This window comes from Equus caballus, chromosome 24, assembly GCF_041296265.1.
Source record: "Equus caballus isolate H_3958 breed thoroughbred chromosome 24, TB-T2T, whole genome shotgun sequence".
NCBI lineage: Eukaryota > Metazoa > Chordata > Mammalia > Perissodactyla > Equidae > Equus > Equus caballus.
The window spans coordinates 31,016,126-31,043,291 of NC_091707.1; the positions used below are offsets into that span (position 1 = coordinate 31,016,126).

General features: G+C 41.7%; 1 protein-coding gene across 39 annotated transcripts in view; it reads left to right on the forward strand.

The window, feature by feature from the left end:
- RGS6 (regulator of G protein signaling 6) overlaps positions 1 to 27,166 on the forward strand; it is a 528,942-nt gene that overhangs the window by 243,969 nt on the left and 257,807 nt on the right. The window contains exons 3-4 of one of the 39 annotated variants that reach the window (XM_070250003.1): positions 10,167 to 10,222; positions 12,303 to 12,348. The exons of the other annotated variants lie outside the window; for them this stretch is intronic. The gene's annotated coding sequence lies outside the window, so the exon portion shown is untranslated. The remainder of the gene's footprint in view (positions 1 to 10,166; positions 10,223 to 12,302; positions 12,349 to 27,166) is intronic. 39 annotated transcript variants of the gene reach the window in all.

Here is a 27,166-nt window from a genome sequence, read left to right on the forward strand (position 1 = left end):
TTCTTATTTCCTCCAAAGGAGTTCACAGTTGAAGCTTTCATCCCTAAGTTTTGGCCTCTCTCAAAGATTTGACCAACTTAGAGGTGTTGAAGGAGCTTGAGGGATGGGGGTAGCCCAAGGAGACAGCGTGGGGACAGGGAATTCCCTGTATGTTTTGGTGCATATAATCCTGAGGTTGCTGTGAAGGTCAGAGTCTATGCCTCACTGTCCTCAAAAGCCCCAAATCTTTAGGGAGATCCAGACTTAAAAAAAGAAAAGTCTCTCAATGTGGTTGACTTATTTATGGATGCCTCTGAGACTAACACAAAAAGCAGAAGACTCAAATGCTATTTGGGACAATTGACTGGAGATGACTTCCTACTTAGACATGCCTACAGAAATTATCAAAAGACTAGGGGAGTATGGTATGGTTTAGGGACAGTTCCTAAAACAAAATATTTATTGCTGAATGTACTTTACTAAAAAACAATGTTCTTGGGAGTAACCAAAATAATGTAAGGCACTAGAGCTTTCTCAGCCGACTTGGGCCATTCCTGCTTGTGCCAGCATTGCTCACCCTCTGAAGGTTAGGTCAGCCACAGAGAGCAACTCTGACTGGGAAAACAACCTGAGAACTGGCACCGTGGTACATTTTAACATTGGTTAAAAATCCAGACAGACTTGGGTTTAAATTGAAATCAAATATCCACCTCTTCTTTAAGTACTAACATAGTTAGCTGGCTGAGAAATACTTAGCACTCACGTGTTTCAAGTCTCTCTTGTTCTGATGTGTGTCTATTTATACAAATTAGCGACTACTAAATATGTTTAGGAAGCAAGTCATCTTCACCAACAGGAGAGTAATAATACCCAAATCCCTGATGACAAGGTAGGAAGGAATGAGACCAGGCATCACCCCCACTGCCCAGTTAGAGGAGGAGCCAAATTAGTTAGCTGAAGGGACAAGATCTCTTTGGAAGAGAGGTGTCCAAGGAGAGAAAGAGGACATTCAGGGTACTTCAGTAAAGTCTTCCCTGCCTTCCAGACTCTCCAGTGGGCCTGCACCCCATCCATCCTGCAAGGGAGCCTCTCTCTGGATCTGAGAAGCTCGGTTCTTACCTATTTCACAGACCTTTATTTTGGGGACTTTGGGAAGAATGTACACAAGTCTGTGCCCTGTGTTTCACAGAACATTTTAAAACAACTGACTGTCCTGATTTTCTAGCCAAACTCAGAATGAGCAAGGCCACTTCTTCTCTTGGGAGAGAAGGCAAAGACCGGTGCCTAGGTGTCCCTATGCAGTATCTTTGCCTCCAGCTTTGCTGCAGGCTGGAAAGGCCTTTTCTCCACAGGGACTGGAGATGCAGAGCACTGCAAGGAGGGAAAGGGGGAGAACAGGCATGTGTCAAAAGGGCTAGTAGATGGAAGCACGTATGGCTTCAATTGCTTGCTTCTGCTTAAATGGCAAGTCAGTCCCATGATATGAAGAGGTTATGTGGAATGGATCCTGTTTGTTTAGAAAAAGTGGATTCTTAGTACGTCATTCCCGTGTATTGTCTCTAGCAGGGTGTATACTGGGAACATAGGCACAAATACATATTTGAGTGAATGCATAAATCAGTGACTGAATTAAGACCTTAGGCTCTGGGGACAGGCAGAATTGGGTCTAAATCCGAGCTTTGCCTGTTAATGGCTGTCAGTTATCTCTTGCTGCATTACTCATTATTCCAAAATTTAACAGCTTAAGTTATCATCTCACGGTTCCTTTGGGTAAGCAATCTGGGCATGGCTTCGCTGGGTACCTCTGGCTCACTGTCTCTCCCAAGGCTGCAGTCATCTCAAGGCTTGGCTGGGGGAGGCCTCATTTCCAACCTTACTCGTGTGGCTGTTGGCGGACCTCAGATCCTTGGTGGCTGTTAGCCAGAGATGTGAGTTCCTTGCCACCTGGCCCTCTCCTGCAGGCTGCTCACAACACGGCAGCTGGCTTCCCCTAGAGAGATGAATCTCGGAGACAGTCCCATGACAGAAGCTACAGCATTTCTATTTTGTTTTGTTTCTTGAAATTTTTTTTTTTACTGTAGCAAAAAATTATATATATAAAATAAAATTTGCTATTTTAACCATTTTTAAATATACAATGCAGTGGCCTTAAGTACATTCACAATGTTGTGCAACTACTACCACTATGTATTTCCAAAACTTTTTTATCACCCCAAACAGAAATTCAAGTGACAGTGTTTTTACAACTGAATCTCAGAAGTGACCTACCATCACTTCTGTTCTGTTGCTTGGAAGCAAGTCTCTAAATCCAGCCCACATTCAGCGGGAGAGGATTACACAGAGCGAGAATACCAGGAGGGTGGGCATCCTTGGGGTCCATCCTCGAGGCTGACTGTATGAAGCTGTTGACCTTCGGTGGGTTACTTGACCTTGCTGAGCCTTAGTTTCATCCTTTGTAAAACAGGTGTGATATCTACCTCGTAGAATTACGCTCATATCCAGGGGAATACCACCAAACTTTCTACTCTTCGACATGAGATAAAATGCATGGCCCTAAGCCATGTATTTGACCACCCTGGACTCCAGACCATGTCTTCCTGAACAGCCTTTTGGATTTTCCAGATGATTCAGTAACAGTCGCATCTTTAGATCCCTGACAGCATAAGCAGATAGAGGACAGAAACAGAGGCAGAACCGTGGAGATCCAGAATACAATCCCTAAATATTCCTAGTATAATCTTTATGCAAAGCAGAGCTTCCTCTAAAGAAGCCTGCACTGGACAATGCTTAGCTCATATGTTCTTATCATACCATCTCTGGGAATCGGTCCACCCCCTCCCTCAGTCACTCATATACACTATCAGGATGCTATCCTTGTTTCCATTGGGGTTTATGCTCTTTCTTCCATGCACATTCCCAAACGTCTCTTTAATGTGTTTCTTCTCTTTCCTGGTGAGCTGTCCTGTGCAGTGAATGAGAAACTGTCAGTTCCTCTGGAGCTCTGTGCATGGGATTATGCAAGGAGCAAGCAGACTGCTTTTAAAACTGTTCTTTACAAATTTCCAAAATGGCAATATATATATTTTTTGTTTTCTCCTTTCACAGGTCAAGTCTAAACAGATGAGGGTTTCATTTCAAACACCAGCTTACAAGTGTGTTCTGGGGTCACCAGCCATGTCTTTATGCTTCTCCTTCTGTCTTCCTATAGGAGACTATCAATTTAGGTCCTTAACTAATCAACTGAAAATTAATTGAGACGATTGTACTTTTAAGTCAAAGAAGGGAATTAATAATCTGTATAAAGTTTTCTAGTGATAAGTACTTTGGAAAGACTATTAAAAACATCTGAAATAAAATTAGTTTACTGGCTAATGCCCAGAAACCAAAAATAATTGCTGAACAGTGTTGTACAAGTGTGTTCTGTAGAAAAAAATACTATTTGTTTGCCTACTGACCAAAATTAAATCAATAATCTCTAGGGTTGATGAGAATATAGTGAAACAGTCATGGAATATAAATTGGACTTATCTCTGGGGAGGCAATTTGGCACTTTCTATCAGAATTTAAAATGGATGTACCCTTTGACCCAGAAATTCTACTTTTAGAAATTAACCTTAAATCATCTTTTCACATATACAAAAGGGTTTATATCCAAGGGTTTCGTTGCAGTACTGTTTGTAATACGAAAAAAATTGAAAACAACTTGAATGTTCATCAATAATAGACCAGGTAAATCAATTACAGTGTGCCTCTACTTTGGAATGCTGTGCAGGAGTTAAAATAATGAAACAGAGTTTTATGCCCACACATGGAAAGATGGACATAGAATTTTGTTACCTGGATGAAACAAGTCATAGAGCATTGTTTCAAGATGATCCCTTCTATAGGAAATAATATATATATGATATTCATATGATATATGTATATCGTATTTATACATACGTATAACTTTATATACCTACATAGATTTGTTTGGAAGGATACACACCAAACTGTTAATAGTGATTGCTCTTCCTCTTGGGAAAGAAAGAGAATTTTCTAGGTGGTGGGAGGGTTGCTCCCCACTTTTCTTTATACACTTGCATATTGTTTGAAATTTTTACAATTAGCGTACATTGCTTTTGTAACTTTCATGAAACAATTTAAAAATTACCTTTTAAACTTATTACAGAAGTAATATGTGTTTATTTTTAAGCAAAGAAAGAAAATAAAACCCTGTAATCTCTCTACCCAGATATAATTACCATTAATCTTCCACACCTTCTTCTACACATGTATTTTAAAAAATGTAATTATTTTGGATAGACTGTTTTGTAAGCTTTTTCTTTTGGTTCACAGTATAAGATAAATGTGATTATTTCCTAAAGAGTTACATGATAAACACATTTATATGTCAGTAGATATTCAATTATAATATTTCTAATGGTTTTAATATTATGGTTTTTAGGTACATGAGATTGCTGCAAACTAGGAATTGGAAATGGGACAAGGTAAACTTATAATTCAAGAGCCTGGTTCCTTACATTCAGTCTCGTCTGTCCCTACATCCACACTGCCCACACTCCACCTATGCTCTGTCAGTGTCTTGAATAAAATCTTCCATGGCCACCCGTTGCCCTCAAGATGAAATTCTACCTTCCTTATATGGATGACAAGGTCCCTCATTTTCTGGCTCTTGTTTGTTCTTCAGCATTTGTTGAGTCAGCACCGTTACTTCCAACTCAAGTCAACCTCGCACCTCACCCTGGCTTACTCGCACGCCTCCTTCAGGGTTCAGCTTCAATTCCTCCGTTTCTGATTCAACCACTTCTTGATTCCCATACTGTCCTGTGCCTACTCTAAGTCCTGGGCATCTTTTGTTTTTGCCACCTAACGGGCACTCTCCCTTTTCCTGACAAAATAGTTCAGTGTGTGTGGAGACAATCTATCCTTCAAGTTCATCGTCTCTTAATAGGATAATAACAGGTGGGAGCCCCGCTGAGCAGGGAGCCAACACAGAAACAAGCAGAGCAGAGCAAAGAGAGAGAAATAATGTCATGGTGACACTGTGTAGGGGCTCTTTCATGAAGCCATGACTGACCAGCTCTTCCCTCAACTCCTCAGTCAGTTGAGCCAAATATTCCCTTTTTGCTTAAACCTCTTAGGGTTGGGTTTTCTCTCACTTGTGACCCAGAGTTCCAAAACATGTATCCCATGTCTCATCAACATCGTATCTGTCTACTGCTCATTCCTCCTTGTTAGATTTTGAGCTCTGTGAGGAAAGGACCTGGATCATATTCACCTTTCTATCTCCAGCTTCCAAAGCAGTGCTTGAGTTTATTAGATGCTAAGTATTTGTTGAGTGAATAAAATGCCCCAGAGTCTACCTTGACTGTTTAACATAAACTGTTCAATGCTGCTGGCTTATCCAGGCCTAAAATTGTGCTGAGTCTATCAGGAAGACATAATAGGTTAGGGGGAAAGAATTAGCGTTATTGAATGCCTGTTAGAAGCCAGGTAATGTACACAATACATTACATTAATCAAGAAGCCTAATTGCTCTTCCTCTCTTCCTGCTCTCCTGTGATAGGCAAGTGATTTTATCTATCAATGAAATAAGAACAAAATATGAGCTATCTTAGGCATCTAATAAGAAAAATGAAAGGCAGATTATCTCACAAGGTCTATCTTTAGAAGGAAGCAATATTGGCATCTTTTTTTTGTTGTTTTTTGAGGAAGATTATCCCTGAGCTAACATATGCTGCCAATCCTCCTCTTTTTGCTGAGGAAGACTGACCCTGAGCTAATATCTGCGCCATCTTCCTCTACGTTATATGTGGGACACCTGCCACAGCATGGCTTGACAAGCGGTGCCATGTCCACACCCAGGATCCGAACTGGCGAACCCCGGGCCGCCAAAGCGGAATGTGCGCACTTAACCGCTGTGCCACTGGGCAAGACTCTAGGTTTTATAAATTATTTTTGGTTTTGAAAGCAGTGATTTCATTAAAATATGCCTTTTCAATTATAAGGCATTTCAATTCAAAAAGCCCCATAAGATTACAGAAAGTGAGGTGCTTGTACCTATCCTTTAATTAGCTGGGAGAAGTGATGTGGTTGTCTGTATACAGGCCAATTTGACTGTCACAGGAAAGCCCCTCTCCTCTTCAGCCTGCCAGTTTATTGTCCCTACTTGGTGACATTCAGGTTGGGGACAGGTGGCCAGGAGAGAAATGCTGAATTGGCTTCCAGAAGGTTGTCTGTGCTTGGCTTTCCAACTTCTCTTGCTCAGGGAGCATGCAGTAATAAGAACCTCGAAGTTATAATGCCGTCCTCCATATATGGGCAATTTATTATTTTTTTAGGTTAGTGTTTCAGAGCATAAGAATGAAGATTGTAGTAAGGCACAGCTCTTTATTTCTTTTTAAAGATCAGCACCTGAGCTAATATCTGTTATCAATCTTCTTTTTTTTCCTCCTTCTCCCCAAAGCCCCCTAGTACATATTTGTATATTATAGTTGTAGGTCCTTCTGGTTGTGCCATCTGGGACACCACCTCAGCGTGGCTTGATGAGTGGTGCCATGTCCGCACCCAGGATCCGAACCGGTGAAACCCTGGGCTCCCAAAGCAGAGTGTGCGAACTCAACCACTCGGTCACGAGGCCGCCCCCCCAGCTTTTTCTTTTGTAATTACTCTTTATAAAGCAATCTATAGAAGTGTATTGACCAAGTAAATATAGTTACTAATCATCCAGTTATCTCTATAATGGTACTTAAGAATTATGGAAACTGATTAAGCTGTATTTATTGAGTAGAGTTTAAAGAGCATCCTCCTATGGACCCAACTCTGTGGAATACAGAGATTGCTGGTTTGTGGTGGACCTCTGGTCTGCAAGGAGCTGATAGTCAAGTTGAGTTGTCCTTGCATCACTTTATTCCTTTACAGTGGGAACGTTGATGGATGGGGAAATTCATCTAGAAAAGTGTTGAAGAATGTGATTGGCCCGTTAAGGATTAATACATTATTGAGAGTAGACAGAGCACACTGTTTTTTAGCCCAAAAGAAGCGAGTTATTCAGAGAAGGATGGGAAATGGCAAACTACCTTCAGTGCCTTTTTGCTCACTGTCAGAAAGGCGAGTTTCCAGAGTCTTCCAGATCAGATTGCCTGTATCTTTCTCACATTTTTGAGTTCCACAAACTTTCATTTTATCTTCCAATTTGCCCAAAGATTAACACATATTTGTGTCTAATCAGGGAAGGACATGATACCGCATTATGAGCACTTTTAGGTGGAAAATCTTTGAGGGAAATAATTTTTATGTCGTTTGAAAGAAAGAAGAGTCTTAGTTTTGAGTCGCTTCAATTCTGGCAAGAGTTCAGGTCTTTGTCCTGATAACAGATTCAATCTTGTTTAAGCTCTATCTCAATAAGAATGTTTCAGGGGGGGAGGGAAGCACTTTCAAGTCTTTGCGTACTATGATCTAGAAAATGAGGCTGACCTTAGCAGCGGAATGCCCTTTCAGGATCGATCTACTTGATCTTCTGCTTTTTTCTTTCTCCATCCTGTTTTGTCTTGAATCTCCAGGTGCTCCATCTCAGAACTCTGCTAAAACTATTGACTGTCCTTCCCTGGCCAGTTTTTCTTTTTTTTTCCCCCCACCATCTTCTAAAGGGACAGCTTCCAAACAAGTGCTCTTTAAATGAATGATAAATAATAAACCTTTATCTGTATGTATCCATATTACCAATCAGTATACTTAATAACAAAATATGGATAGAAAATGACCAATGTCACATTTTTCGTCCTTCGTCAAAATCAAAACCCTCTCTTTTACCCTTTGCTTTTAAATATGGGGGAGAACAAATTCCTAAGAAAACGCTAAACATATCCAAGAAATTGAGACAAATATATGTGGACAGAGGAGGACACTGACACTAATCTTGGCCACAGCCTGGAGTTATTCAGAAAGGATAGCAAGAGACAAATCTTGGAGGTTTTCAAGGGTCAGAAAGATGAGGAAAGCCTGGATATTGAGGTGTCACAGAAGCCAAGGGTACTGTTTCAAGAAGGAGGAAGTGGTCAGAAGTGTCAAGTGCTGCTAAAATATCAAGTATAAAGAGGACTGAAAGATATGGTTTGGATTTAGGGACTTGGAAGTTATTAGTGAGCTTTACAAGCATTGTTTCAGGGGAGTTATTATGGGGCTTGAAGTCAAATTGGTAGGTTGAGGAGCCAGTGGAAAATAAGGAAATTGAAAGGTAGATACGGACGCGTCCATCAATTCAGCGGAAGAGAGTAATAGGATGGTGGCTGGAGGAATATAGGGATATGAGGACTAGGAAAAACTTTATTTTAGATGGGAGATTCTTGAACAGGTTGAAAAGCTGATGAGAAGGGAGCTAGAAGGGATGGGTTGAATAGCCAAGAGAGACCGTATAATAGATAGATGATGTTAGGTTCCTGAGATCCACAATGACCCCAGACCCAAGAATCATCTTAGAATAGACCTGAGATACAAGATTCACCTGGAAAAGACCCCATTTTCAGGTGGCCTCTGGATTTAGGAAACCCAAGGTTCACCAGCCTGGCCTGAAGTTTGGAAGGAAGAGGAACTGACATACCATTTGCTCCTTCTTTGACTCTAAGGATCTCAGAGTTATGTTGGATATAATATCAAGCCTTGAAAATAAGGAAAAGAGCAGGTAGTGAGGATGTATAAGATTACAATAAAAAACTAGATGTGGCCAATCAATTCATTACAGGTGAATCTAGCTTTGCCATAACCTGAAAGAGGTGGGTGGTCAGGCAACTAGATTTTGTCTCAAGGTGGACTTGTAAATGTTGAAAGCTGTCACCAAAGAAACTAAGGTGGAACCAACATATTAGCTGGGGGAAAATGCCGAGAGCCGTAGATCTTGGTGTGCCTGGGAAAAGCCAGAATTTAAAAAATAAAAATAGCTGTGATGAACAAATAGCACCCTTTTGACTCCTCAATTGCACACTACTCCCTCTGTGTCCATTTTGAGAGCTCGCCACCAAGATGTCTAAGACGTGAATCACTGGGCAATGCTTTGGGGACATGGCAATGCTAATTATATTAAGTACCCATGATTAGCTGTCTAGTCTTGTATTTGTATGTATAACTTAACCTAATCAAAGACTCCCTTCAGCCAAGCTGGCCTTGTTGATTGCCTGTGTTGACCGCCAACAATTTCATCAGGGAGAAGGCTAATGGGGAAACTGGAGGCAGATTGTGTTATGATTTATATGGGGCCATGAAGGTAGTGTTTCTGTCAGTGAGAGCTCTGAATAGATGCTGTGGGTAGTTGGATATGACTGAGATTTTTCAAAACTTGGGAGGCATGTTACATTTGGAAATTCCCCAGTGAAACATCAGAGATTTAATAAATTATTAAAGTTTTGTGTTCTTGCCTTCTGTGACATCTCTCCCCTTTATGCTTCATCAATGTTTGTTTCCCCAGTACGTGTTTGTTACTGTTCTTAGTTTAGGAAGATACAGGAAAAATCCCAAGTTAGTACATACCCTCTAGGGGTGATTCTCTAGTCCTTTTGTTGGACACAAACCCACAAAATAGCCCCATTTGTAGGCGCATGTAGGAGTAAAAGAATTCAGCTTCCCTGATGGTGGGGTAGGCTGAATTCCCATGGATGTCTGTTAGAATCCTGTACATCAAGGGAGGAACAAGGGCATCTTCCCGACTCATTTACATCATTTTCTGAGCTTGGAGAGAACATCCAAAGGCAGGACCATACACGGGTACTTGACTGTTTATCCCTTTTGAAAGCCCCACCCATCAGGTCTGTAAACTAGTTATATTCCGTTACTTAGGTAAGGGAGTAAAGTGGGAAGGGAAGGAGTGGAGAGGAGACCAAAGCTGGAGAGGCCAGCATTCTCCTGGGTTATTTTATGTTTTCTTGTGTTAATCCTAGGGGCTTACGTGTGAGGTCTGTGGTTAACTAGGTTTCTTCTTGGGGGAAAAATAGTCTTACCAGCATCTTTGGGCTGCTTTCCCAATTCTTAGTAATCCCCTTAGAACCTATGAAATGGGCAGATTGGCCACTCAAGACTTTCAGTGAGTGACTCTTTGATGTCACACCCAGGAGCTTCTGAAATGGGTCAAGAGAGATGCCCTGAAGCCACATTGTACGTGAAGTTGTCACATGTTCTTCTCTTTCCCATCTCAGATTGCACTGTTATGTTGTCCACCCAAGCTGGCCGGAGGATCCTAGAAGCAGCCCAGGTAACCGCCCTATCTAACGGGAAAATAGGCCCTTCTTCCCAAAGACATTTGCATCATCATCAAATTCCCATTAACAGCATCCTTGTGAGACAATGTGTAAGGGCAGACTATTAGATTATTATCAAACACATAATACGTTGGGAGCTGCAATTACCTAAATTTAACTGTAGATAGCAAACAGTTCCAGGTAGGAGAGGGTTTATTCATAAACATCAGCAGTTTTTGGTATAAATAGAAATTTTTCTTAACTACTGACAGTGTTGAACTTCACTTGAGCCCTGTGCTACTGGAATACAGTGATGAATAAGAAATATCCCCATCCTTGGGGCCAGCCTTGTGACCTAATGGTTGAGTTTGGCATGCTGCACTTCAGTGGCCTGGGTTCAGTTCCCAGGCATGGACCTACACCACTTGTCAGCGTCCATGCTGTGTTGGTGACCCACATACAAATAGAGGAAGATTGGCACAGATGTTAGCTCAGGGTGAATCTTCCTCTGCAAAAAAAAAAAAAGAAGAAGAAGAAGAAGGAAAGAAAAGAAATATCCCCACCCTTTTGTATTCTTGGAGCAGTTTACAGCAAAGATTCCCCTCCCCTCTATGAGTTATGTAAGACTCATCATGAATGAGCCCCTTGTTTACCTGTGACAAGGCCAGACACAGACCCTCTGAAATCCAGTTCTTTGTCTCATTAGGTGAATGTGCCAGTCTACACAGAATGCCTACTAATTTGACTTGACCAAACTTTAGTTAAGCCCAGAGGCCTCTGCTCACCCCTGAGGTTAAGCTAGCATTGGAACAGAGAACAATCTCTCCTGAAAATCTGCTGGCTGCAGAGAACACGTTTCCTGCCTGACTGTCTGATCATGCAACCTGCTCACCCCCGCACTTGACCCCTCCTAGGCTTGTTTATTCCTATTAAAAGAGACACTTTTTCTGGGCTGGCCAGGTGGTGTAGTGGTTAAGTTCGCACGCTCCACTTTGGCGGCCCTGGGTTCGCAGGTTTGGATCCCGGGTGTTGACCTAGCGCCGCTCGTCAAGCCATGCTGTGGCAGCATCCCACATAAAATGGAAGAAGAGTGGCACAGATGTTAGCTCTGGGCCAATCTTCCTCACACACAAAAAAAGAGAGAGACGCCCTTTTTGCCTGACCTTTGCTCAGACAGAGGCTTATAGATCTTAAGGTTGCTTGGTGGGAGCGTTGTCTCTATTGAACTAATTCCCCTCTCCTTTGGAAAGAGTCTTTTTAAATAAAGTCTCTCCTCATCTAAGTACAGATTTATTTTTATTTGATGCTACTCTATTTTATTATTTAACACTGAGTATATTGACCATGACTCTTTCGATGGCCCGGCTTCCTCTTTGGGACTTCAGTGGTGGGGGTGTGCTGCAGCCGTAGGTGCCTGTCCGTGATGAAGCCGATTCTGGGTGGGGTATTGGCTGGCCTGGCACTGACACTGGAGCCAATGCATTTCAGGGATAGAGCAGATCCTTTTCTTTCATGTATTTTTGAGTTATACTGAGCTCATTTGGGCAGGGTATAGTGGGGACATTTTGCTTGGCGGGAAAAAAAAATGAAAACTGTTTAAAACACAGTCCTGGAGTTCACACTTTCCACTTTATGTATATGTATAATTCTTGAAGCTGATTTCTAAATAAGAGTTTATATTATATATGTGTGTGTATATGTATAGATAGATAATGTGGGCTCACTTTCTTAAAGGCTGTTGAGATACAACACAGGCATTGGGCCACCGTCTTGTTTTTATCACTCACATGCAAATGTCTGCAGGAAAAACTTTAAAATAGCAATTGATAGTATAATCATTTAATTATACCTATAAAATCTGAAAGAACATATAGATACAGTCCTTTATCAGAAAGAGGGCAAGGAAAGAAGCAGGTGAGGGTAGAAGAAAACCATCCTGCCACAAGGCTTTACAAAGCAACGTGATATTGAAATTATTCCTATGTTACAGATGAGGAAAAATGAGATTCGAGCAATTGTGATTTGCACAAAGTCACCTGATTTATGAGAGGCGGAGCCAGGGCGAGAACTAAGTTCTTCTGTTTTCTGGTCTAGGGCTCTCAGGAGTATACCGTGAAGCCTTCCCTCTCGTGAGTCCCAGGTAACAAAGACCAAGAAGAGTTCCAGTTTTGCTCTTTGTTGTTCATTTCACTGTCAGACCCTCTGCCACTTGTTGTCTCCATTGCTGCTTTCAACACCAGGGGCTTCTATCTACTCTTCCTCCTTTTCTAGTTTGCCTTGTTATTCAAGTGTTTATGAGCTTATTTCTGACTTCTGCCCAATCAGCCAGTCAGACGCATGATCTCCATTCTGTCCATTATCCCTTTGGTGCTGTGTCTGTTTCTGAGTACTTGGGAGCAGTTGCTTTGCTGACAGAGGTGGGGATAGAAAGAAAGGGAATGCTTGTGTTCCCCTCTGAACTCCCCGGATCTTTTGAAGATCTTCCTGAGGTTCTGGAAGACAGGAAGTGTCTTAGATACTGAAATGGTATTGTCTTCCATTCAGTATCCATTCTACCATCAAAAGATCTCATGACAAACAGTGTACTTAAGCACACCTTTTACCTTACCTTATGTAGTGGAGCCAAATTCTCTTTTGAGAATTATGGGGACTACAAATCTAGTTTGTTCCATGGAGGTAGCATTTTCATATCAGAGAGAATGAGTGATATACCTCACAGCCTCACTTGGTCAGGCGCATGCCTCACCTAGAGCAAGGTACAGCCCCTATTCTAGCCAACCTCGCTGGATGCCGTCCAGTATTTTAGCTGTCGGTTCGTGCTCTATATAAATGCAGCGATGCCATGTGTACTATGAAGGGGCCACAGATGCATGCAGAATATGCAGGCTTTGCTGTTTATCTTAAATACTCCTGATGGTTACTGCAGGGACAACAAAACAAATGTAAGACATAGTGCCAGTGCTCCCCAAAGACTTGTCTGTCTTGTTCTTGAGAGCAGAATCCTTCCATATAGGGTAAATTTCTTTCCAGGCTCTTTAAATGTGAAAAGTAATAAGATATTTAAAGATCATTTCACTAACATGTAAAGGAAAATATGAACACGTGCATGTTAAATTGCAGGTCTCACAATTTTGGTACTAAGGAAACAGTAATTAAAGTAAGTTCAAAATGATGCTTGCTGACTGGGAACAGATATGGTGAAATAATGAGCCTGTAGAAATAATATTGAAGAGCTAATCAGGCTTAAAAAGCACGGAGGACATTTCTCCTCCCCCCTTCCCCTCTTTCTCTCTGGTTGTTCTCTCTTGCTTTTTCTCTCTGCATCCCTCCTGCTATGCCTTTCACAAGACACATAATTCTTACTTTGGGCATCAAGGTCACAATTCTCTTTGATAATTACATATGCATACATTTGACAATTACATGGGAGGGAAGAAACATTTACTTTACAAATGTGGAAAATAAAGAACATACTAATTTTGTGAAAGATAACCAAGTCCTTCCTTCAGCAGTGGAAAAATGGGCACATTACTGTAAAATGAAAACTGTGAGTTTCATTTTATAGTAATGGCTTCTCCTAATTAGGACCTCATAAGGAAAATGACAGAGTTCTTGGTTTAGGGGGCTGGCAACAGACCCTCCCCTAATAGCTTGAAGATAAGGAAAATCAGGGTGCCCCCTGAGGGTTAAATGAGGAAAACCTACACACCATGGATGCCATTAGCCATGTGTGGTGGGAAAGTAACAGATTTTCAATCAATGCATGGTTAAAAAATTTTAGAACACCCAAAACTCCAACCAAGGTGATTAAGAGCGATCTCGTGGAAGTAGAATTGGATGATGGTTGCTTTTAGCTGTAACAACCTCATCAGTTGTATTCCCGTGGGAAGACTGTGTGGATAGAAGGGTGATGTCAGCCCAGAGCAAGCTTTCTCACAGTGTGGTGAGAAGACCACCACTAAGAAGCTCCTGAGGTGTCTGTGAAAATGCAGATTCCCGGGCTTTACTGGACAAACACTGAATATTTGGGGGTGGCGTCAAAGAACTGGCATTTTGGTTATCTGTATTCAGTTGAATTTTTTCAACATTTTTTCTTTAATTTTTTAAAAATAAAAATACTATGTGTACATTGTAACTTAGATTGCAAATATGATAAAAAGAAAAGCAAATCTCACCTGACCCCTCTGTTTCTTCTAACCTGAGGTAACAATACTAACATCCTGGTGAGCGGCCTTCCACCGCATTCTCCACCCTACTCATATAAAAATATATGCAGTTATTAAGAGGGTTTTTGGGGCCGGCCCAGTGGCGCAGCGGTTAATTTCACACGTTCCACTTCTCAGTGGCCTGGGGTTTGCTGGTTCAGATCCCGGGTGCGGACATGGCACGGCTCGCAACGCCATGGTGTGATAGGCATCCCGCATATAAAAAGTAGAGGAAGATGGGCACGATGTTAACTCAGGGCCAGGCTTCCTCAGCAAAAAGAGGAGGACTGGCATTAGTTAGCTCAGGGCTAATCTTCCTCAGGGAAAAAAAAAGGGGGGGGGGGTTTTTGGCCTCTGTTGTTTATTATAAACTAGATTACGTTATACACATTATTTTGAAATTTTTCTCAAGTCATAATAGAAAACCCGCCAGGTTTAAAAAAAATGTATGTATGTATACACACACCTATCTATACATATACAACACACATATATGTGTGTCAGGTTGCTTGGAAATGCAGCTCAAAATGAATGGTAAGCTCCACTGAGGACTAAGTACTGGTAAAATAGTTAACAAGTACCGTAAGGGAGAGTTGAAAAAAACTTGGAAGAAATATGTCTGTGTGTATTTATATGTAAATTCGTTTCTTGTATAATTTTCCACAGTATGGATATATTAAGATGTTAAAGCATTTCCCTGTCAATAAACATTCAGATAGTTTCCTATTGTATGTTTTATTTTGTTGCTGTTACAGACAATGCTTTGATTTTGGGGAGATAGAATTGCAGAAGTGGTATTTCTAGGTCAAAAGCTGTATTTATTTTTAATTTTATTAGTATTAAAATATTACTTTCCTAAAAGCTTGAGGCAAAAAGCAAAAAAATATAGAAAACATGCACTAAATATGTGGTGAAGAGGACACCTGTTTACAGTATAAGGGCTGAAAGAAGAAAGGAGAGGGTCACCTCGTTCGACCTCAGCTGGAATGTGCACACTGAATGACTCAAATTTTTACCATTCTGTGCATGTCCACAAGTGACAGAAAAAGCAGTGCAAGTGTTGATTTGGGGGTTACAAATAAATTTTAGTGAGTGCGTGAATTTGTTAATACAGAATCCACAAATAACAAGGATTGACCGTATTCCCACCAGCAATGTGTTTGTCCCACTCCTTGTCCCTTATCTTTACTGAATGTTATTTTTTAAATGTTTGTGAAAATATTTTCTAGTTACTAGCTGCTAGTGAGGTTGAGCATATTTTTTTACGTTTATCTTACATTTGAGTGTAGTCTTTGACCACTGTCCTGTTTCTATGCTGTGCCCTTTTTCCTAGTAAGTGGTTAATTTTTTTCTCACCAATTTGTAGAAACTTTGTAGATGAAGGCAGACAACGCTTTGTCATATGTTATGCAGGTATTTTTCCCTTCCATTGCTTGTCTTATTTTTGGTTTGAGTATCTTTGCCAAATTTTTTGGTAGTCAAGTATGTCTGTCTCCCTTTTGTGACTTAACCTCCCCTATCTTGTAGTATCTCCAAGATTACATAGACTTCAAATTTTTATTCCAATATTTTGTGATATAATTTATATTTATTTATTTTATAGATTGGCACCTGAGCTAACAACTGTTGCCAATCGGGTTTTTTTTTTTTTTTTTTTGGCTTTTTTCCACAAATCCCCCCAGTACATAGTTGTGTATTTTAGTTGTGGGTCCTTTTAGTTGTGGCATGTGGGACGCTGCCTCAACGTGGCCTGATAAGCAGTGCCATGTCCATGCCGAGGATCCAAACCGGCGAAACCCTGGGCTGCCGAAGCATAGCGCATGAACCCAACCACTCGGCCATGGGGCCAACCCCAATATAATATATATTTAAATCTTGAATCTACCTAGAATGTCTTTACGTGTGGTATGAGTTGGGGTCTATGTTTATTTTCTTCCTGATAAACATTCTCCAGTTGTTCTGATGCTAATTAATTTTTCTTTGTGTGAGGAAGATGGTCCCTGAGCTAACATCTGTTGCCAATCTTCCTCTTTTTGCTTGAGGAAGATTGGCCCTGAGCTAACATCCATGCCAGTCTTCCTCTACTTTGTATGTGGGACACCACCACAGCATGGCTTGATGAGCAGTGTGTAGGTCCACACCTGGGATCCGAACCTGCAAACCCTGGACCACTGAAGCCCAGTGTGCAAACTTAACCACTATGCCACTGGGCCGGCCCCACTATTAACTTTTGAGAGCAGCCAGCCCATAGAACAGCAAATAGAAATCTGATAAGCCACAAGTTGGCAGTGCTCATTCAAGCACTGTGTAGAGAAAAGATATGATCTGTATGTCTGTGTGGTAGGTGTATCTCTTAAATCAATCAGGACCCCACGTTGCAAACATTAGACATCCAAATTCAAATGGCATAACTAGTAACATGCTCATTCACTCTCTTCCCTGGAAAATCCAGGGTAGAACGGGTTTTCAAGTTGCTTTGATCTAGCGGCACAGTGATATTTCAAAGACGCGGTTTCTTTCTATTTGTGCTCAGCCTTGCTCAATATCATCTTTCACCTAAATTTGGCTTTCCTCATGTTCATAAGGTGTTTACCAACAGCAATGAAGGCTATCTATCTTCTTTCTCATTCATGCACAGTGGTTGTGATGGACTTTTTTCTATGTTGTTATGGTTCTTCTGTGGTGGTTGTGACAGAGTTTCTAGGATCTAGAACCAACTAGCATGGGTGTCACATAATGGACATCAATGTCAGTGTGTGATGGGGCTGAGTGTTTTCCAGAATTGTCCTTAGATCTGCAGCATCCAAGCCTGGTTCCTAGGCTCAGCCAGAGATTCTGTGAGGTACCTAAGATCCTTTATTAATCTCTTTCTACTTAGCCTGGTTAAAGTAGATTCTGGTTTTGCAACTAAGAATAGTAATTGGAGCTGGAAATGTTTACATAGAGCAGACTGTTAAGGAAATGGGAATCTGAGATTAGTAATTTGATCTAGTTGGGTTTGAAGGCAGGTAGAGTGAAACATTTTCTTAAACACTGGCTATGGTTAATTCCAGTGAATTGAAGGCAAGGCTTTGGTGGGCTCATAATATTTTAAAGAAATGTGCTGGTGGCACTGGCTGTCTATAATTGTGCTGGGCAGCATAACGAAAGAAAAAGAAAACAGGTTCAAAGCTTTCAATTGTTGCCTCATTGCAGGCTCAGAAAACAAGGGAAGTTCTATGACTGGTCTAAAAGTGAAGCTGAGTATCAAACATATGCTCTGATCCTGTGGCTTGTTGAATTACAGTATAGGCTGAATTCACAGACTTGCTGGGTTCCTTAAGTGAAAGTTAGGGCATTGGGAGAAGAAGAATGGAACCCTGAGAATTGAAATGGGGACATTTGGGAGGATTCAGGTGACTCAGAGCTCACTGATACCTGAAGATCCTGTAAAGACCTTGCGTAGCTTCTAAGAGGATGCTGATTCCTCATTACCCTCTCCTGTGACCCCCTCATTGCTTCCATTCATCTATCTGAAGGCAGATCCCGGTATGTCCCAGAGAGCTAAGCATAAAGTCATAGCTTGGAAGAAAAATATTTCTTGTACTACTATTGCTACTATTGTAATTTTTTACATGCCAAAAAAAAATTGCAAGACTTTTCCAATTTATATCTGCAAAAATCGGCATAATGTTATCCTTCACACATCTTAATTGTTTTCCTAACAGGAACTTCTATTTTTGCAATGACTCAGCTAGAATACTACATTTCCCAAACTTCCTAGCATCTGGGGATGACCGTGTAACATAGCCAATGATACACAAGTGTAAGTCTGCTGATTATTTCTTAAAAAGTTTTGCTTTCCAAAGTGCTGCTCTTCCTTCTTGTCCCTTACTCCTTCTCACTGTCAGGACGTGGTCGTGGTTTCTGGAACTGTAGAAGTCCTCTTGTGCTCAGGAGGGAAAGGCCAGGAGAATTGCTGAGACCTTAGATCTGACCTTTTTAAGCCCCCGAACAAATGACAGCGATCACTTACTACTTTTTTTCTTATTACGTAATAGGGGTGGGGGGGGAAGAAACATTATTTAAATTGTTACTTAATTGAATTTACTCTTACGTTCAGCCAAACATGATCAGGAACAGGTAATGTGGCAGATGGAAAGCATCTCTTTCCTCCTTAGAAAAGTAGAAATCCCTGAGCTTCACTGATTGGGCCAATTTAGATCCCATAGCAACTCTGTATCCAATTTCTTTGGCAAAAGAAATGCTGTGTACTAATTGGCTTAGGTCGGTAAGGGCCCTCCTTTGGAGCTGGGGTCAATCCTGTTAAACCCACTTGTTTGCAGCTCCGTAGGGGGAAAGTGCTGACAGGAAAAAGAAAGGGAGGTTTGGATGTAAAGTGGGCAAGAACATGTCCGCTCCTTCCCTGTTGTGGATATGGTGTTAAAAGTTAGTACTAATTACTCTTATTCTGCTTTCCCGGTCACTGAGCAATCTGCTGGTTAGATTTGATTCCCATGTAATTTGTAACAGAGTGATAGGCACGGCTGATGTGAGCCTTATGGTCCTATTGCCAGTTTAGTTAATACATTTCCATACAAGATTTCATGAATCAGTGTCTCTGAGCTTAATTAATGTGAGTCCTTCATCCCCACCTCCAAGATATGGATCTGGTCTGCCTGTAATAACAGACCAGGTCTTGAGTCTGGGAGACAGAGGGTCAAATCCCAGACGGGGGAATTCTCCAGGTAAATGCCACCTTGTGAGCCTTCCTGGCAGCCTTCTGGGGATCTCCCTCTGCCGCACTTCTTAGCATCTACTTGAACCTTTGAAACTGTCGTAGATGCCATGAGTGTTACATTTTCTTTATGAAATATTTCAGCAGTAACATTTGCCCCATCTCCAGGAGAACCCAAGATACATTGCAGGGTAGGACAGATCCAGTATGTATCTTCATACAGTTGACATGGTTCCAGAACTTTCAACGCTATAAATTGGGATCCCTTTGATCAGCTGCAATTCAGTTTAAGGATTCTGTGACAGATATAACCAGCCAATTGCAGAAATGTAGGGTGAATTTTCCAAAAAAAAAAGATTGATTCTGTAACCCTTATGCAACCAAGTACCCCGACAAAAAATCTGGGCTATAGGTAACTGGCTGATATTTATTAAGTCTAATAAGATATACATCTGACTAATAGATATCTTATCAATAGTAATCAATAGGATGAAGAGAGTTCTCGACTGGAAGAGAGGAGCCCTAAGTGCTTATTTTGTTTACTGTGGGTGCAAGTGTCAATAAATTGCCTCAATTAAGTGATCTTCAAGTTTCCTTTCAGCCCCAAAACTGAGTATTCATTAAGGTTAAATATTTCCTGGGCAGCTTTATTTATCTCATTAATTTACTAAGAAGGCCTTTCTTCATATCACAAAGTCCAACTCTATTGTGGTTTTTGAACAAATTAAAACAAATTTTGTGTTGGTGGAATCCAAATTAATGAGGCTTAACTGCATGCTAATTAAAACTCCTTAGAATTCTATGAAGACTTTCCCTTCAAGAGTTCAGATTTGTTGATGAAATTTTCTCATTAGTCTTCACAATGAGCTTGGGAAACAAATGATCAGCCTATCAACCATAAAAAGAAAAACTGAGATATTCTTCCCCGTTTTTACTATGGAAGGCCGTTGCGGAACAGTGTAGAAACCTAGCCTTCTGGTTTCAACATCTTGCAGATAACTTACTCCCTTAAAGAGCTTCTTGTAATGATTGAAAACCCAACTGTAATGGAGCAGTGAAGCTCAATTAGCAGATTCATTAGTTGGGTCTGGATCACACCTCTGATTGTCACCTCTAATAGATTGAATTAAAGTATTCATTCATTAGAGTCGTTAGTCTCTGTCACTGATAAGAAGAAATCTGTTTGTGTTCAACTTCTAATGAGTGTGTTAAGTAATGTCTCTGCTTAGAACACGTACTGGTTGTGGTTCCGGGTGGTATGACTCATTTAAAAACCATTCACACAGATTTGGCCTGGGAAGTTTGGAATGGCGGAGACGGGGTGACCCCAACCAGTCTAGTAACGGAAAAAGACGATTTAGAAGGCCAGGTCTTCTAGTGTCAGGAAGGAAGGTGGTTTACACCAGAGGGAAAGGGTGGTTTTTTCAACCCATCCAAAGGGGATTTTGCAATGGAAAGAAGGGTTTCATTAGGCAGTTTTACTCTAGATATGGTGGGGAGACCTCCTGTATCAGAATCATTTGGGAGGCTTGTAAAAAATAGCACTCCAGACCTGTGAGGATAGGACCCAGGAATCGGTGTGATTAACAAGCAGCCCAGATTGTTCCTGGGCTCACTGAAGTTTGAGACCAACCACAGAAGATGCTTCCAAGAAGAGACCAGCAAGTTAGCCACAGCAAAGACCTCAGAGCATTTTTAATAAAGTTTTGGGGAACTACTCCGCTTGCATTTACTATTGAGATTTTTTTCCCTAAACAGCTGATATAAGCTGTTAAGGGGGCAGGGGTCAAATTTACAACAGATAATAAAAGAGTGGATTTTTTTGTCCTTTGGAGGTTTTAGTTTTACCTTTCCTGCTCTGTGTGGTCTTGCTTAGTTATGTGTATTTGAGTTGGCTGCATAAAATAATTTTTGTGTTTTTTATTATACATATGAGAAACAGGGATGTGCTGACATTTTTTTTCTTACTTCTGAAAAGTTGTGTATCAGTAATTCATAATTTTTCTAGGATATTTTGGGAATCTGGTGAAAGGTGTAGATTCTGATTTCCACAAATCATAAATGTGCGTGAATGGATAAAGTTTTACGTTTAATTTCTGGGGCAATTCATAGACCTCCCCCACCTGATCCAGGGAGCCCAGATTAAGAACCTCTGACCGAGTTCCCCTTCAGCGGCTCTGGAAACTCAGATGACTCCACCTATGTCACAGCCACAGCCAGGAGGAAGAGGGCGTGGCTGGTGAACAATGGAGGACAGCCCTCTTGAGGAATCCAGCATCCCTCGAGGCCTTGACCCAGACCTTCACATCTGTCAGAATCGCCACCAAAATATTTGCTCCCCCACAAAGATATTAGAGGTGTCCCTATCTTGGGTGGCAAGTCCTAGATTTCCCCCATTTGCTCATTAGGGCCTGGTGAGAACCTAACTGAAGGTGGGCTGAATGCATTTAGTGCTCTCCGCTAGTGACATTAGGCCCCGGTGAGGCTTACCTTCTATGTTTATATCTTGCCGCAGTTAGTGAAGATGCTGTTTTCTAGTGTTTGGGTTTTGCAATCTCAGAGTTTAGTCCAGGGATGATGGAAGTGGCCCTTGGCTTAGACTGGGCCCGTTATAAATTACATTTTAAAAAAACTTCACTTTGGAAAAAAGAAATCTCCTACAATGCTACTACCCAAAACACCTAGTATTAATAATTTAGAGTGTGTTATTCTAGATTACATTCTATACTTTAAAAAAAATAGAATCATACTATGCTTAGTGTAATCAAATCTGGTTTCTTCACTCAGTGTATCTTAAATATATCAATAAATACATCTATTTTATCATGTTTACTGGTGGCTAGTATTCTGTAATGTTATATATATACACACTTTATTTAACTAGGTGCCCATTAATGGATGCTTAGGCTCATCCCATAAATTGGATTTTCTAATATCTTTCTGTGCTTCTAGTCATTAACATTTGGGATTCTTGCTGCTGTCATGGCCAATCTTGAAGTCTCTGAAGAAACAAGTGCTTTGTAGTCCAATTTCCTTGCTTAAAAGCAAATTCCTCAGAGTCAAGGGTGTTAAGATGTAATTTTCACTTTATTCTGGAAAACTAAGAATAAATAAAAATCCGAATTCCCGCCCGCCTCGTGAAAGTAATCAGCCTCAGTCTCTGAAATTTCAAAAAAAAAATAAAAAACTGAAAATGCCACTGAAATCATTTTTAATTAGGCATTTAGCAGTTTCCAAAGCAAGTTATAAATTGGCTTTCAAAAGCAGTATTTTTAAAGAAAGGGCCATTTTAATTGGTGTATGCTTGTTTGGTATTTTATATCAGATGGTAAAGTTTTAGAATTTAGATGTCATATCAAAGAGCACCAGGCTAAGAATATGATTTCTTCTGTCTTCTAACTAGCTAAACCACAGCACATAATTGGATGTTCCTGTGTGGATCTCTGGGAGAAAAGGGAAACTTTTCTATTAGCTATGGCTTGATATCATGTTTCAGGGCTCCTGAGCTGCCACCTTTATCGTGCAAGCACTGTAGAGCCTAGCTACTCAAAGTGTGGTCCAGGGGCGTCAGCATCACCTGGGATGAGTGGAACTGTAGGTCCCACCCTACACCTCCTGAATCAGAATCTTCACTGTAGCAAGAGACTCAGGTGCTTCTTATACACTTTAAAGTTTGAGAAGCACTGGGGGAAAGGACATCCAATAAATCAGACCAACCAAATATATACACAACTTCTATCTACTGCTCCCCACTAGAAATACATCATTTCTTTCAAAGGAATAGATGCTTGCAGTAGTGTTTGTAAAATGAATTAAAATATGGAGATGTTGTGTGTGCCTTAATATTGAACTGCATGTGTTCAATCAAATTGACAAAAATTTACAGATAGTGAATCTGATTTCTCACTTTATTTTCATAATAAAATCAGATGTTTCCAGTTTGAGAAAAATATCCCGGTTTATAATATTAGAATATAGCAAATTAAGGTGCTCACTAAACCCCTGATACTTGGGGTGACAGTGATCTAAAAGGCTTTGAGCCCCTCCCAGCACCAGCCATTCAACAAACTCTTCACAAGCACCTACTGTGTGCCAGATACTTCACTAGGGAGGAGGGAAAAACAATTCATGCGCCCATAATCATAAAAACAAAAGTGTTCTGGGATTAGAGAGGGCACCCAATTTTGTATGAGGGTGCCAGGAAAGCTGAAGAGTAGAAGAGACATTTGAACTGAATCTTATTGGATAAGTAGGATCCGCCCAGGGGAACCAGGAGGACGGAGCACATCCAGTGACTAAGAATGAAATAGAAACATGCAAAGGTAGGTTGCCATGTTAATAAATATAGGGAGCCATTGGAGCATTTTATTCAGAAATGGCATGATAAGATCTGCATGTGAGAAAGATGATTCTGGTATTCAGTGGAAATAGAGTGAGGTAAGGTCAGAGGGAGGGAGATCAGCAAGGAAGTTGTTGCAACAGTGTGAGAGGTGGAAGATGAGCTTGAACTGAGGCAGTGAACGTGGCGGTAATAGTGGTAGGGCCGAGTTCAGAGAGATGTGTGCAGCAGAATTGACAGGAGTAGGGATGGAGCAAAGAGATGGGACAGGGAGAGTAAAAAGGTCAGGAAAGACTCTGAAGATTCTAGTTGGGCTAACTTGATGGCTTTGGTGCTATTAAATTAAGATGGAAATTTGAGAGTTTTTTCCTACTTTCCCACTTTTCTTCTTCCACAATTGCCCCTTGTTTGTACCTCCCCTTCCACATGAGATCATTGTAGATACATTTGTGGGAAATAATGCAGATAGATCCATGTACCCTTAACCCAATTTCTCCCAATGAACATCTTGCAAAACTATGGTAAAACAAGCTCTTCTAAAAATGTTACGATTTTTGAGTGAAAACATCCATATACTTTCATGTGTATTTTTAGTTAGTCACTTCCCTGACCCCCTGACCCCCTGACCCCCTCCCATCCAATGGCTGTTTGTCCCCATGCTCTGCTGGTTGGGCAGATGTTGACCCTGGTATGGAAAATCAAGTCCCTGGTGGTCACTAGATGCCTATAGTTTCTCTGGTCACCCTAAAGCTGAGGCTGCCCACTGTAGGCTTGTGTCCCCACAGAGTCACCCTTGGGTGTCTGCTTCTAGGGACTGTGGCCTGAGCAGTGTTCTTTAGCGTCTTAAATGTGTGGTATGTTAGGGCATTGCTTCTGGCCCTGGCTCTCCCCAGATGACTAACAGCGTTTCTTAAGGTCCTTGTTTCACATTTCTGGGAAATCTGTTCCTGTGGTAGTCAGTGCTTTGGTATGCAAGTGACGGATGCACAGATCAAATTAACTGAAGGAACCTAAGTGTGTTGGCTACTGAACCAGGCAGTCCAGGGGTACAGCTCCCCTCAGAGATTGCTGGGACTCAAACAACATGATCAGACCTCTCTCTCCCTCTCCCCTTTTGCCCATCTGTTGACCTCATGCTCTTCATGGCGTGGTTTATATGACCATTGGTGGATCTGGAGTCATATCCTTACAGCTCAAAGTGATTCATGAGAATAAGACTTGCCTCTCCACCATCAGTGTAGAAGTCTACTGGGGAAGGGCTCTCTGTGGCCTAATTTATATCCTATGCCAGTCCCATGGACCGATCATTTGTTCAGGGGCATGTAGTATGTTATGAAGGACTCAACCTTATTATCCACTTTTCTTTTTTTTTTTTTTTTTTTTTGAGGAAGATTAGCCCTGAGCTAACTGCTGCCAATCCTCCTCATTTTTGCTGAGGAAGCCTGGCCCTGAGCTAACATCCGTGCCCATCTTCCTCTGCTTTATATGTGGGACGCCTACCACAGCATGGCATTGCTTGCCAAGTGGTGCCATGTCTGCACCCGGGATCCGAACCGGTGAATCCCAGGCCACCAAAGTGGAACATGCCTACTTAACCGCTGTGCCACTGGGCCAGCCCCTATCATCAACTTTTGATAAGACGAGCTACTTAATCATCTGCTGGTCCTGAGGTTGGGGTGTCAGGTTGGCAGCATTGACAGATCCAAATGGAAAGGGAGAGATGATTCTTCCAAAGGAAGGGATAATGCTGGGCTGGGAAAAACAACTGATGCCCATTTTAGTTCCACTTGGACAGGAGATTTCCTGTGGTGAGGGGAGAGGGAATGTCACGCGGTGTCTATGGCTGTCCCTTCTGGAAATCATGGTTAGTGTTGAGAGAGAAAGGCAAGGATGACTGCATGCAGAGAGACGTTTCTACGTGTGAGGTTGAAATTTAAAGGAGTTCAGACCTAAGAGCTTTAATTGTCTTTGTGAAATAGAAAACAGTCACCTGCTGAGCGAGAGTAGAGCGGAGTGGGGAGCCTGAGGAGCCACTTGAGGATTTGGGGAATGAACGATGTAGTTGACCAGGGGCAACAAAATGAACTGCTGAGAGATACTGGAGACCCAGCTAAGACTGGAGACGCTGTCAGTCAGCGTTCTCCGGAGAAACAGACCAAAAGGATGGATCTGAATGTATATGGGCATGTGTAGACACACACACCTCTGTGTACATGCACGCACACACACAGATTTGTTTCAAGAAATTGGCTCATGCAGTTGCGGAGCTGGCAAGTCCAGAATCTGTAGGGCAGCCTGCAGGGTGGAAACGGGAGCTGACGCTGCAGTCTCGAGGCGGAATTTCTGCTTCCGCACAGAAATCTCAGTTTTGCTTTTAAGCAAATTGGATGCTTCCTGCTGATGGGATGAGGTCCCCTCACATTATCAAGGATAATCTCCTTTACTTAGTCTCCTGATTGTAGGTGTTAACCACACCTATAAATCCCTTCACAGCAACACCTAGTTAGTGTTGGTTGAGTAACTGGCACTGTAGCCCAGCCATGTTGACATGAAACGGTGTGTCACAGAGACTGAAACTCTGTGGGCCCGTCTGTGTGATATTTGATTATTTTTTCCCCTTCAGATCAGTGGAGCTCAGTGTCCAGCCCATAGGAGCAGGGAAGGTGGACTGTTAAACTGACACGGGATTGCAGGACCCTGGAGGCTAAAGGGCAGATGCTGGAGAAGCTGCCATTAAAGAATGCCCGAGCGATGTCCTTTAGGGTTGAGGGTGGACTGAGAAGTTAGTTCCCCAGCTGTAAAGTGGCCATAATAAGAGTATCAACCACGTAGGTTAAAATAAATAATGTATGGAAAATATGTATGTTGGGCACTGAACTCAGTACCACCTTAATTTTAAATTGTTACCATTGTTGTGGTTTCATTTAACTGTCGAGGAATTGACAGTTTCCATAAAGTCAAAGAGTAGGTTTACTGGAAGTAAGGGAGTGAGGTAAGTGTGGGATATTGGAGTTTATTTATTTATTCATCCAGCATTTATTTAATAAGCACCGTTTATGAGCCGGGCACTGTTTTAAGTGCTGGAGATACAGAGGTGAAAAGAATAGACAAAGACTCTCTGCCCCCATGGGGCCTCTGTTCTGTTGGTGGGAGGAGACATCAGCTAATAAGCATAGAACTTCAACAAACCAAACAGCAGGCAGCCCAGTGCTAAAGCGCTGTGAGGAGAAGTCAGTAGAATTAGGCGATAGAGAGTGATGGGGCCAGACAGGGCTGGGGCCGGATGATAGAGTCACAAGGAAACCTGTCTCATCAAGTGATGTCTAAGTAGGAACGTGAGGAGGGAAAGGAGAGAGTGTTCCAGGGAAAGGAAGTGGTGCATGCAAAGGCCCTGAGACAGGAGCCTGGTCCTCCTGTAAGGAGGACAGTGGTGGAGATGAACTCAGGTAGGTGGCAAGGGCCCAGATGGAGGTGAGTGTGGTAGGTTCACTCTGAGTGAGGGAGCAAGCCGATGGAGAGTTTTGAGCAGGGCAGTGGCATGCTCTGACTTACCTTTTATAAGGGTTGTTTGGAGGCTATGTGAGGGATGGACAATAGGAGGACAGGGTAGAGGGAGGAGACCAGGTAGGAAGCTCTCACCATAATCCAGGCAAGAAGAAGTGGTGATTTGCGAGCAGTACTAGGCATTAACGAGCCC